The 14,326-nt window shown below is 43.9% G+C and overlaps 1 pseudogene; it reads right to left on the bottom strand.

The window, feature by feature from the left end:
* Nucleotides 1–1,035: 1,035 nt before the first annotated feature.
* LOC119271747 overlaps nucleotides 1,036–14,326 on the bottom strand; it is a 32,309-nt pseudogene continuing 19,018 nt past the window's right edge.

The raw sequence follows: 14,326 nt of genomic DNA, 5'->3' as shown, positions 1-14,326 counted from the left end.
CATGGTAAAGTCAGAGTCGCTTGCTTATGAGAAGTGGTGACGATGGCATTTTGTAGACAACCTCAATGGTGTTACTTGTTTCATCAATGTATGTGGGGTCTTATGGATAGGTAGGTCAATTGCAGTGCATTATCTTGCGGGTGTGTTGGAATAGTCTTCGCATGTATTCCATATATTAAAATGCAACTCTGTTCTAGATTTTTAATTAGATTGACTCCTTAGGGGAAAATTTCAAAAAAGAAAGAATTCAACCCTCTTGAGATAGGGCCGCGTAATCTTTCCTTCTAATATATTCACATGCAGATCTGCCTGTTTCGAAAAAAAGAGGGCTGCACGATATTTATTTGTAGGACGGAGCTTATCCCCTATGCACATACACTGTTTGGTTATGGGGTGATTAGCACGCTAATAAGAAGATAAAACATACTACATTATCGTATGCTAAAATCCGAACAACTTGTATTTTGCACATTCTCTGGAAGCCTCCCGAATATTCTAGATGATATCTTCAATAGTTTTGGCTATCCGCAACCCTCCCTAATTAAACTCTGTAAGACTGGTATTTAACTATATTTCGGACAACATGGTATCGGAATGCGCCCAATATTATAAGTAAAGGTGCAACAACTTTCTCTCAATAGAAAAACGAGCTTTGGCTATCTCCTGACTTGCATCCTTGCATGGTTGAGGTTTGTAACATGACCATGTAACCCTGGAGCAAGATTAACCCCTGTCTGGCTGGACCTGTGAAACAGCAGCCGATTTGACTGCCAATTCTAGTATAGATCATACATAAAGATGGCTCGATACAAATTCAAATACGGATTAAGCAAAACTTTAGCAAATGTAGTTTCGTCATCCACTTGCTTGAACGATTTGAAGCAAAAGCTCCAAGGGTACAAATATCATGAATTATACTTAAAGTCAGGATCAAGCAGAGAAATGTAGTCTGTTCATCCACTTGGACGATTTGAAGAAAGACTTTCATCGAGACAAAAACTATGCTCGTGCCTCCTCCAAAGCTGCACATGGATCCTATTCTGGCGTGATAGTCACAGGCACAATAGCTATCGCACGTCGAAGCAACCCCTTGGGCACAAGGAACATGAAGTCCTTGGGCATCCCATCATGCAGATTAGTGATCCTCATTTGGAACTCGGCAGCCTGATAGTAGCCCGTTTCACTGCATGATATTGATAGCCTGCACTTGAACTTGGATCCAGTAATGTGAGGCTGAATGGAGCAAACTGAGATGACACTGCCGGCGGGCTCCATTTCCATGTTGATCATGAAGATGTGCCCATCCTCGCCCACAAATGCATGAACCAGGAGTATCGCCGCGGATGCGGAGCCCAAACGCCTCGTTGTATATAAATTTCGTGCTACGCCACTTGTACTCGCGTGAGAAATGCTCGAGGAGCATTGCCGTTGGCCCTTTGAAGCTGCAGCCGGTTACGGGGCAGAAGCATGGCGCGTGCGGGCAATCTTTCTCATGCTCTTCTTTTTGGTAGTATGTTATCCTCGTAGTGCATCCGTGTTTGCCATTGGAGCAAGCAAGTTTGACTGATTCAACCGCATCTTCTAGCTCGAGGCAGCGATTGTAGACTGTGGTATTGGAGCAGAAGAAAACTTGTCTGGGAACTTGTCATGGCAAGATAAACATATGGTATGGCGCATGGTGCACTGCGGAACAGAAGAAAAAAAATCAGTACATAAGATATGAATCAGTAAATATGCTATAGTAACTTTAGCAGAATAAAATACAAGCTAAAATGATGAACACAACAACAACATAGGAATCAGTACGCATGAGATGCTATTTTCACACACTAAGTTCACTCCTAGGAATAACAGGAACAATGTACGGATCAGCATAGGAACGGAGATACACCAGCCACCCTGTTCTTAATATACTACTCCCTCCGTTCCACATAGTATAGTACTATCCGCAGTCCAGTACTATAGTATATCCATGAATCAGATTTATTCATTGAATATAGTATATACTGTAGTATAGTAATCCCTCCATCCCATAATATAAGACATTTTTGCAAGCTAAAACAGCTTGCAGAAACATCTTATACTGTCTATGGAGGGAGTAATACAGTATATCTGTAGTTTGTGTTTCCCCATAGTGATGACACATACTGCCTAGCTAGTTTGCATAAGGTACACAGACTTCCCCTATTATAGCATAATTTTCCACAAATATAAATGGTGCGCATCTTCAATCTTCCTTACCATCTAAATCTATTCCACTCGCGGTTTTGGTTACGGCTCAAAATTTTGAGATTTACCACGGTTACCGCGTATTTCCATGCCCCTCGGTAAATGGGCATTTCAAGCAAAAAATCAATTTTTTTGAATATTATGAATTTAAACGCTCAATGTACAAAGTACGGCAACATCTCAGTTATTTAAATATAGTTAGTTCTCGCATGGTTGTAACAACCTATTTCCATGTTCAAAAGGCAACTTGTGAATGTTGGAGAATATATATAGCATAGCTCTCACAGTTTGGGATTTCCACACGATAACGATCTGAATGACATTACAAATTTACAATTGAATGGACTCATACACGGATGGAAGACAACATATATAGCAGAAAATGCACCGATCAATTTTTTTAGGCATTTGGACTATAATGTCTGCATCAGATGTCGTTCTTCAGACACGTCTACTACAAAATAACAAGTCCAAAAACATGCAATTGATGTGATGTCGTTCTTCACCCATCCAGCCATCCTGCAGTTTGACAACAAAATTTAACTAGGCACCAGACTCATTGGTAATCACCCAACACCAGAATTTGGACTGATGTGTGCATTTGATGTGATGTCGTTCTGATTTCAGAGATTCAACATTGACTTGCAATTTTGCAACTACAAAATTACAAGTCCAAAAACAGGCAATTAGCTAATCATCTACAGTTTGGCGAGAAAATTAAACTAGGCACCATACGCACTGCAATACTATTATAATTATAGACGAATCTAATAATAAACAGATTTCGAAATATTATACTCTCAGTCTAAGACACCCAGATAGTTCTTTAGATCCATTGGTGCTATCGTCTCTCAGGACTCAGGAGCTCGTAGGATTTGAGTTGTATCAGCAGATCAAACACGGGTTACCTGGAAAATAGGAGGGCGCAGGGGCTCGCGGCAGATGAGGCACTCGAGGTCGTCTATGGTGTTGGTGGCGCCTGCCGCCGCGACCTCCCTCCTCTCGCTGACGCCGCCCTCATCTTTCTCCCGGTGCTGCCGCTTTCCCATCGCTTCCTTCCCTTCCTTTCACAGGATGGAGCGGCAGCGTGGCCAGCTGCTGGATCGCAGACGCAAAGGCTTCTCGTTGCACCACCGGAAGCGAGTCGTCTCTTCCTGGCGGCCGCCGCCCTCTTTATTCCATTTTTTGTCTGGCCGGATGGCGGCGATCGAAATTTGCAGACAAAACGAGAAGGAAACGCGACACAGGTCGAAAGGTGGGCCGAGCAACAGCCCAGATACACCCAAATAGAAGACGCACACTGACCCTAAAAAAAAACTAGTTCAAGAATTTCTCAAAAAAAAATATTACTAGTTCAAAAAATAAAATTAGTTTAAAAGAAATTCCGTCAAAAAAAATTCAAAAGAAAAAGGTTAGCATACACACGTACATACACATGCTAAATATTCACTCCGTTCCAAAATTCTTGTCTTAAATTTGTCTACATACAAATGTGTCTAATCACGTTTTAGTTTTAGATACCTCTGTATCTAGACAAATCTAAAATAAGAATCTTCCGACGAGGTAATACTTCTTTTGTAGGTTAAGGCACTAACTGATATTATTGTAAAAATGAAAACATACCAGGATTCAAGATGGTATACACTAAGAAAAGCCATTCAACCAATCTTTCATATTCTATCAAAGGAATATATTCCTTCCGATCCATATTACTTAACGCTGAAATAAATGTATTAGCACAAAAATACATCTAGCACATCCGTGTGAGCAACAAGTGATATGGATTGGAGGAAGTACCGATACTCCTCCGTCCAGGAAAAACATGTCGCACACGCAGTTGATTGGTAATTTTGCACACAAAAACCGTAATTTCAGAACTGTTTCAAAAAGGTTTCTCTGCATGTCTTCTTCCTTCGCCCTTCGCCATGGTAAAAAAAACAAGTCTTAGGTAAAAGTTGCATGCGGTGAATTTAAGGCATTCAAATGGGAATGATAGCTTAGCTTAATTCCATGCAGGAAATGTTTATCTTGTCCCAATTTTTTTAACTTTATGTGTATTGTTACCTCAAACTATGTCATGGTTATTCTAATAGTATGGTCCATGCAATATATATACTTTGCAATTCCTGTGTTGTATTTATAGTGCCGTCCCGGGCGCTCGAACCCTAGCTGCCGCCCCCAGCCCCCACCCTCCTTCCCTCCCCCCGCTGCTACCGGCGGGCGCCGCTGGGCAATGCCCGCGCGTTGTCGACGGCGGCGGGATCCTGTCTGCCCTCTCCTGGTGCGGGGCCGTGGGGGGCTCTCTTCCTCAACCGATGGCAGAGATCGGAGTCAGGCGCGTCGGGCGGGCCGCGCAGGCAGGTGGCGGTGGGCGGCGTACTGACTGGCCGGTGATGGTGCATAGCGGCGGAGCGCGCGAGCCGGTGTCGGCGCGGCGTGTCTTCTGGATGGAGCTGGTGGTCGGTCAGATCTTCACGCGCCGGAGTGGGGGCTGGCGGCCGAAGCTCGGCAGGGGGCCTTGTGGAGCGGCGGGCCTGGCTGGAGTAGGCAGCGACATGTTTGAGAGCGTGGGTGTCGGTGGCGCACTCCGGAGGCAGCGGTGCGAGTCCATGGCCAGACCGGTGGCGTCGGCGCCGATGGCTCGGCCAAGATGGAGTCTTGGCGAGCAACGAGCGGCCGGCCACCTCTGTGTGGTGTGGTGAGCGGCAAGGTTCTCCCGGCGGTGCTGCTGGCTCTTCATGGAGATGCAGGTTCGACCATTGCAAGGTTGTCCCTTGGAGTGGGTGACGGCTATTGCGGGTGGTCCTGGACCTTGCTGGTGGTGCGGGATGGCTGCGGTTTTCTGTCCAAGCTGGATGTCGGTGGTGCGGCGGATTTTCCCCTTGTTGTGCGTCCGGTTGTAGACCCTCGGCTTGCAGCTGCGGTGGCGAAGTGCTGCAGTGGCGGCGGTGTGAAGCTTCTGGGACGGTGTTGCCCAACTCTAGGTGGCGTGGTGAGGTGCGACGCGCGGATGAAAATCTTGCTCGGCTTCCGTCAGGCCGGCGGCGATGGCACCCATGGATGTCATCCCCCTCATTCGAGGCGTCATCGAGGCATGTTCGTCATGTCCCTTGCTCACTCGGAGTTGTGGTTGTCTGCTGGTGAAAGCCTCGATTCGGTGTTGGATCGGCACAATGGCGGCGTCCCCGACATTGATCCTCTGCTGGGAGCATTGTGTGTGGAGACAAGTTCCTTGACGCTCTCCTCCAGTTTTCGTCGCTATCCTCTTTGTTCCATGACGGCGCTATGTAGAGCTAGGAGGCTCCAAATTGAGCACGGTTTGCGGCCACGTGATCGTGATCGAACGGCCTAGAAGATGGATGGGGTTTAGGTGGGTTTTGGAGCACTTTGGAGAGGTGTTGGGCTGCAACACACACGAGGCCTTCTCGGTTCCTCGGTTAACCGTTGGAGTATCAAACGAAGTCCGAATGGCACGAAACTTGACAGGCGGTCTACCGGTAGTAAACCAAGGCCGCTTGGGAAGTCTCGGTCCAATCCGAGAACGTTTAACACCCGCACACGCAAAGAGGCAAAAGGGGACACCAGGTGACATAGGAGCGCCTGATAGCAAAACGGACAACGGGGAAAATGCTCGGATGCATGAGATGAACATGTATGCAAATGCGATGCACATGATGACATGATATGAAATGCATGACACGCAAACAAATGACAAGGCAACAACAGCGAATAACTGGAAGACACCTGGCGCTACGGTCTCGGGGCGTTACAACACTCCACCACTACGAGAGGATCTCATCCCGAGATCTAGGATGGCACCGGAGGGAAAAACGGAAGAGAAAGAGAAGAGGTAAAACTAAGTTGCTTCTTTGACAAACTAGTGAAACCAAAGAACCTTGCGAGGTTGAGCAAATTGAAAGAAACAAAGCAACGGCGATGAACGAAGTTGAAAGCACTCCATTAAGAAAGAGGAAGAGAAAGAACCAATTCGAGTAGCACTCCGGTTGAAAAGAGATGCAAGACTTGATAAGATGAAAGAACTTGAGCAGCAGACACACACTCCGGTTAAATGGGTAAGCACGAAAAGAACATGGTCCTGACAAACCGAGATGAAGAGTGAGGAGAGCAACACCACAATGCCTCCGGAAAAGATAAAAGAATGGAATCAAAAGAATGGAGGAGAAAACAACATCTTGGGAGAGCACGCTTACAACATATGCTAGAACGGAGTTGTTGGATTATCAACAACGAAAGGATAAGCTTAATGTGGGCTTATGGAGAACATCTCACAACTATGAGGTGAAATTCTGCCACTAACGGAAAAAGAATTGGATTGATATGAACAAGGAGACGAGAAACTATTTCACCGGGAGGATAAAAAGAAGAACTTGGGTCATTTATTAGCACCATAGATAGCAACAAACCTTAGAAAAGGCTTTAGGTGAAAACATGACACAAGATAACTACAACGAAGAGGTTGATGGATTTAAAATACCTCATTCTTAACAACATGTGAATCATGAAACATGAACTCAAATTATCAAGAATGACATAACACCACCTCAAAAGATAAGGTAGAAGGAATTGCACTTCGGAATGCAAGATGAAGAATACTTGATCTCCTCTGAAAAGAATCTCGATGAACACTTCGAGAATGAATTACATCCTTGATGAACCATCATGTAGAACCTTCATGAAGAACTCCGGTAACAAAAGGATGATCACACGAAAGGAAAGAGAAGTTGAAAAAGATGAAACAATAGATTAGATGGATTTTCACGATGATGTAACCGAGAGAACATGGAATTCCGGGAAAGAAAAAGATGAAACAATAGAAACTGAGAATTTTATGAGCCTCCGAAATAAGGAATTAATCACTTGGATGAAACAAGAATAAGGATTATGCTATGCTCATCCTTCATCAATTTAGATTGATGACAATCGACAGATTTGGCATACTACTTATTCTCGTAGCAAGGATGAAGATAGATATAGCGTTAACTTGGGAAGGTCTTCAACGATCCACCGGGAGGATTGGAAAGAACGAATAAATTGATATGATACCAATAGAAAAGGAATCTTGAATGAACCACCATGAGAATTGAATATGAACGAAGAAAAGATAACGAAACACCGGGAAGAATTAGAGAATGAAAGAATATACTTGTGGAAATTTAGATACAAGAGAATGAAGAGATCACGAGCTGATAAGATAATACTTGAATGATGCACCGGTAAGATTTGGAGAAAGAGAGTTGAAAGCTGGAATGAATAATTCTGAGATGATAGCCTCCGGAGAAACAAACTAAAAATACTCTGAATTACTTCGGATGGGTGAAAAGAATTCTCACAATCGAAAACAATGATGAGAGGATGGCATCAAGCTAGAACCCTGAATCTTGAAGATAATGGAGCAAGATATGGAGGAAAACTCTTCTTCGGTCTTCAAATGTTGAAAATGACGATGCGAAACACCAACATGGGTTGTTGAGCTACTCCGGGATGAAAATTAGAAAGGTTGAACCAACGATGAAAATAATTTGAAAGATCTTGGGGAAAACATTTGACTGATGATGATTCATTCTTACGTCAAACTTCAAAAGGAATTTAGGATAGCTCTAGGAAAATTAGAAGAGTCAGGTAAGATCCTGGGAAAAGACCTGTGGGTTAGGGCCCACTCAAAAGATACAACGTTGAATGATATAAAGGAAGATTGCGCCGGTTGAATTAAATGGCTTGAATGAGACAACAATCTCGAAATAGCTTGAACAGATTACAAATGGAAAGCACGAATCTTTGAGATAACTTGAACACTCCGGAACAATTGAATAGCAAGCGGGGAATGATTATGAGGTGCACCGGTATGGGAAAATATTTGAAACGAGGCAAAGGGATATGATCAACAAAGCTTGAATTAAATCCACCGGAGAAGAAAAAGAAACGAGGAATGATGAACTTGTAGACCATCTTCATGAGAATCACCGGATAAGACCATTGAAAGAAAAGAATGGAGAGACTTCACATCCATAATTAAAATGGATACTTGATTAAGATATATGAGTCCTTGAAGAAAAATGGTGGGAGGGTGCGAAAACAAAGGCAACTTGGAACGGATGAAGCAAACACCGTTGAGAAGAACTGATAATTGATCTTGCGAATGTTGAAGTGATCGGATCCACTTGAAGAGAGACACACTGGTTGAAAAGGATTGGCATGACAATCTCAATGATCAAGAAGGATTAGTATTCACATAGAAATGTGAGAACACCACTTAGTAAAGGTATGGAATCAACACTTGACTCCGAAGCAACTGGAATACCACAACTGAAAACAAAAACAAAGGATTGGCTTGCAGAATAAGCCAGAAACAAACATATGATAGAAATTTCATCCGAAGTTTTCGTGGTGGGGCCCACACGGGCTCGATCGTACATCACCATCATGTACAAGGCAGTGCACATGACATACGAAGCGTCCCCGAGTCAGCATAGCCAAGGACTCTTTAAGACACAACGAGACCACTGTAAAACCAACCATGGATAGGCGGACCACTAGACGTCGAAACCCAATTTCATATCATACATCTATCGGAAAGATATCCTAAGAGCTACTTGAATTCCCACTTATAAACTCCCGAACCTTTCCGTTTATGCAATCAGGTGTTGGGGATACAGGGGAAGCATAATATCTCACCCAAAGCTAGCAAAACCTACATCCAGCTGTATCCATCCTTCAACACATAACCAAGAAACCTTCAGAAATCATTTACCTCAACCTTCGAAAAGCATCTGTTATACGAGTTATGGCAATACTCCCAAACTCCCGCCCCAGTACTGGGTGGCGTCGAGGTTATCTCACCAACAACTGCATAAAAGATATTTTCGATATCGGTGAAACTCAGGTATTCCAGAACTGCAATGATAAACTTGTGACGACAACACCTCGGAGCTCAACTCCCCGGGACACTGCCACAACCCCTAAATGTCAGGAGACACCAAGAATGTTCTCGTCACAAAACCATCATAACGATTCCAAGATACCCGCGTGATCCTAAAAAAATTTAGTGAAAATTTGAGAAGAGAATAGTCAAAACTCTACGTCAGGATGCCTCACCAGAGCGACGGAGGGACTGAGGAGTAAAAATAATTCTATTCTCCGATATATATAATCCTAAATGACTCAAAACATTTTTTTCTAGACTCAAGAACGCCAGCGATTCGATCAAGCAGGGGGCTCCTAAGTCGGGGAAGGCTCTGATACCAACTTGTAACGCCCATGATGCGGCTATATCTCCCACATATCGGAGCACGACTTAGAGGCATAACCGTATTCTAAGCAATGTCGCAAGAGGGGTAATCATTACACATCTCATGTACTGAATAAGGAAAGAGGTACATAGTTGGCTTACAATCGCCACTTCACACAATACATGAATAAAGCATTACATCATCTAGATACAATCAAGGTCCGACTACGGAACCAAAATAAAATAAGACTACCCCTAGTGCTACAGATCCCCGATCGCCCCAACTGGGCTCCACTACTGATCAACTAAAACGAAACATCACAATGAACAAGATCTTCATCGAGCTCCTCCTTGAGCTCAGTTGCATCACCTGCACGGTTCAACGGCACCTGCAAACTGGTTTTGGAAGTAATTTGTGAGTCACGGGGACTCAGCAATCTCACACCCTCGCGATCAAGACTATTTAAGCTTATGGGTAGGTAAAAGGTATGTGAGGTGGAGCTGCAGCAAGCACTAGCATATATGGTGGCTAACTTACGCAAATGAGAGCGAGAAGAGAAGGCAAAGCATGATCGAGAATCTATGATCAAGAAGTGATCCAAGACTACTTACGTTCAAGCATAACTCAAACACCGTGTTCACTTCCCGGACTCCGCCAGAAAGAGACCATCACGGCTACACACGCAGTTGATGCATTTTAGTGAAGTGTCAAGTTCTCTACAACCGGACATTAACAAATTCCCATCTGCCCATAACCGCGGGCATGGCTTTCGAAAGTTCAAAACCCTGTAGGGGTGTCCCAACTTATCCCATCACAAGCTCTCGCGGTCAACGAAGGATATTCCTTGTCCCAGGAAGACCCGATCAGGCTCGGAATCCTGGTTACAAGACATCTCGACAATGGTAAAACTAAACCAGCAAAGCCGCCCGATGCACCGACAACCTAATAGGAGCTGCACATATCTCGTTCTCAGAGCAACACCGGATGAGCGCTACGTACAGCTAAAATCATCCCTCAAGTTTCCCCGGGGTGGCGCCGCAAGTGACTCTGTTTCGGACCAACACTTAGAGAAGCACTGGCCCGGGGGGTTAAATAAAGATGACCCTTGAGTCTGCAGAACCCAAGGGAAGGTGGTAGGTTGTTAGTGCAAATGGTAAAACCAAGGTTGGGCCTTGCTGGAGGAGTTTTATTCAAGACGAACTGTCAAGGGGTTCCCATTATAACCCAACCGTGTAAGGAACGCAAAATCAAGGAACATAACACCGGTATGACGAAAACTAGGGCAGAAAGAGTGGAACAAAACACCAGGCATAAGGCCGAGCCTTCCACCCTTTACCAATTATATACATGCATTAATTAAATAAGAGATATTGTGATATCCCAACAATAAACATGTTCCAACAAGGAACAAACTCCAATCTTCACCTGCAACTAGCAACACTATAAGAGGGGCTGAGCAAAGCGGTAACATAGCCAAACAACGGTTTGCTAGGACAAGGTGGGTTAGAGGCTTGACATGGTAATATAGGAGGCATGATATATCAAGTGGTAGGTATCACAGCACAGGCATAGCAAAAGAGCGAGCATCTAGCAAGCAAAGATAGAAGTGATTTCGAGGGTATGGTCATCTTGCCTGCAAAGATCTCCGAGAAGACGAAAGCTTGAACCTCGTAAGCGTACTCAACGGTTCCTCGATCACGTACTCGTCTCCTGGCTCTACCAAAGCAAGAACACAAGCAAAGGGAGACTCAATCAAGCACGTGCAATGCACAATCAACATGATGCAAAACATGTCATGATATGCGGGATGTGATATGCGATGCATATGCATGTTTCGGAAGGAAAAGATTGAACCAGGCCTCAACTTGGCAAACCAAGCGTGCCTCTGGAAAGATGGGTTGATTTCGGTCGAATTCGATATAAAGATCACTGGAATCGGATGCACGGTTTGGAAATGGCAAACAAAACAAATATGGCACCGATCTGCGATTAACAGCACGTGGCCATCTAAATGCATCAAGAACAACAAGCTACTGCACTCTAACATAGCAACAAAATACATGACAGGGATCCACTCAAGATGCTTGGCAAAAGATGAACACTGAGATACGGCTAAATCACTCAATAACAGGCTCAAACAAGCATGGCAAAAGTGCAAAAGATAACAGGTTACATACTTAGTGAAAATAACAACATGTCAGGAATTTAACATCAGGAAGCAATGTTTAGAGCATGATAGCAACATGCTACAGGAACATATCATGGCAAAGCAAGGCATGGCATGAAGCTACTCAAAGCATACAACAAAAGTCCCTTACTGACCATAAGCCAAAAGGGATCAGAAAATACAATGGCAACCATGTGAACATACCAATTATCGTTAACAGATTCAGACTTAGTAGAAAACTGGAACATGGCAAAACAGATATTAAGTAGGCATGTTTACGAGCTCGATGCACTCACCACAAGGCATTGGATGATAAACTAAGCATACACCCAGCAAGTAGACATGGCATAGAAGTTAAACATGGCAAGAACAACAACATAGCATGCATGGATCAACTACAACAAGCTCGGCAAAAATGCTTAACACGTAAACATTCTGCCAGGAACATTTTATAGCAAAAGTAGAGCTCGATTGAGTCAAGCTAGGATGCTCCATAATTGCAAACAAAGACATGGATGGATAGAGCACCAAAGTATCTACAAAACATCCTTACTGAACATGCTCAAAAGAGGCATGAATCACTCTGTAGCAACATGAATACATGGCATAAAAATAACAGCAGGCAAAGGACTTAGTGAAATTCCAAGTCCCTGAAATCAGCAACATCACGAGATCTACTTTGCATGCTTGTGCTAGTCACCACAAAGATCAAAAAAATACATGGCATACACCCCTGTAAAGATGGCATGGCATACTTCAAAACACATGTAGGGCTCAAGATCATAGGAGGCACACATTAAACTTGGCAAAAATGACAAATGACCAATTACTGAAAAGAGTCTGAAACTAACATGGCATAGCACTCTTACAACAACATTTAGGGCATCAAGATGAGCTCAAATGAACATGGTGCAATGGAATGAAATGAAGTACTCATCGAGACGAACAATTTTATATGCTACACGCCCAAAACAGAGCCACGGTTGCAGGGTTATGATGTGATGAATGTGGCATGAAAATATGCAGATCTGGGGACTTAGACACTACTAGGAAAAGGGCTAAAGATAGGATTGACACTAATGGCGCACCAGAGAAGTGGTACGCCACTACTATATATTAATGGCGCACCAGATGGAGGTACGCCATTAGTGTGGAAGACACTAATGGCGCACCAGACAAAAGGTGCGCCACTAGTAACAATTTTTTTTCCATTTTTTCAAACATACTAATGGCGCATCTGGGCAAAGTGCGCCAGTAATTTGTTTTTTTTTACTTTTTGGCAAAACTACTAATGGCACACCGTTGCACAGTGCGCCATTACTAGTTTAAACTAGTAATGACTTCTTTTTTCTAACTTGCAATTATAGAACTAATTTTTTCTAATTAATTTCTCCTTTACATTTTGAAAATTCTTTCAATACAATGAAAAAAATCCAAAAGGGTTTCTATTTAATGATGAAATTAAAGTAAAATGGATAAATAGAAAAGGCTTTTTGGATTTTTAAAAAATTTCTAGAATGAAAGTCTTTATGCTCTTATTAATAAGATTTACTAACCTTATGATTTTGGAGAAGATAGGTGGAAGTTGTAAGTCCTATTGTAAGAATACTCCACTTTTCATAATTAACTTGTAATGGCGCACTGTGCAACGGTGCGCCATTAGTATAAAAATTATTCTTTTTATTTTTTTGCAAAACTACTAATGGCGCACTGCATTAGAAAATCGTGTGTCCTTTGGATTTACCGCACGTGAAATACCATGTGTGCATGAACAATTGCATCATTTATCGGGACAAGCACGCAGAGTCTACCATATGTCCGGTGTGCGGCGTCACTCGATACAAGAAGAGGAAGAAAGCTCCTCGAAAATTGGTGTGGTACTTTCCGATCACTCCTCGTCTGCAGCGGTATTTCGCGGACCCTAAAGTAGCAAAGCTCCTGCGTTGGCACGTGGATAGGGAGGAGAAGAAGCGGGAAGATGACAGAAATGATCCGGAGATAAATAAAAAAGACAAGATGCTGAGTCACTCTAAGGATGCGAGCCAGTGGTGAGGACACTCGATCTCGATCCCCCTCCACCGCCGCCGACGAGCACCCGGCCCCCCGCACCCTCCCCCGCTCCACCGCCGCCAACGGGCACCCCCCGCACCCTCCCCCGCTCCACCGCCGCCGCCGATAATATTTTCAAGTAACAAATTTGAACATATTTTTAGAAAAATTAGTACTGTTTTTATAAAAAAAATATTACTGTTATGATTTAAACAAGTTTGAACATATTTAAACACAAATAAATATCAAACAACATTTAAAATGCAAAAAAATACTGCGGGGCTTGGGAATCGAACCCAGGACCTCCTGCTATTTGTGCTGCGTGCTGACCAGTCGGGCTAGTGGGCGAGTTCTGATATGGATTGGGTTAGGTGCAATATAACCTGTGCTCGAACTGTAATAAAAAAACATTCTAATGACGCACCACTGCGGGGTGCGCCATTGCTATCTAAAAAAATCTCTAATGGCGCACCGAGGAGTGGTGCGCCATTTGTAAGCTATCCTCCCTCTCCCTCGCCAGATCCCCTTCGACATCTCTCCCTCGCCACCAGATCCACACGCGCGCTGCCCCGACCCACGACGCCGCCGCCCCGACCCTCACCGGACTCCACCCCCGCCGCCCCCACCCCCGCCG

This window comes from Triticum dicoccoides, chromosome 3A (genome assembly GCF_002162155.2).
Source record: "Triticum dicoccoides isolate Atlit2015 ecotype Zavitan chromosome 3A, WEW_v2.0, whole genome shotgun sequence".
In the NCBI taxonomy this organism is placed as follows: Eukaryota; Viridiplantae; Streptophyta; class Magnoliopsida; order Poales; family Poaceae; genus Triticum; species Triticum dicoccoides.
Note: the sequence above shows the minus strand (reverse complement) of the source record. Positions and strands in the feature narration are given on the sequence as shown.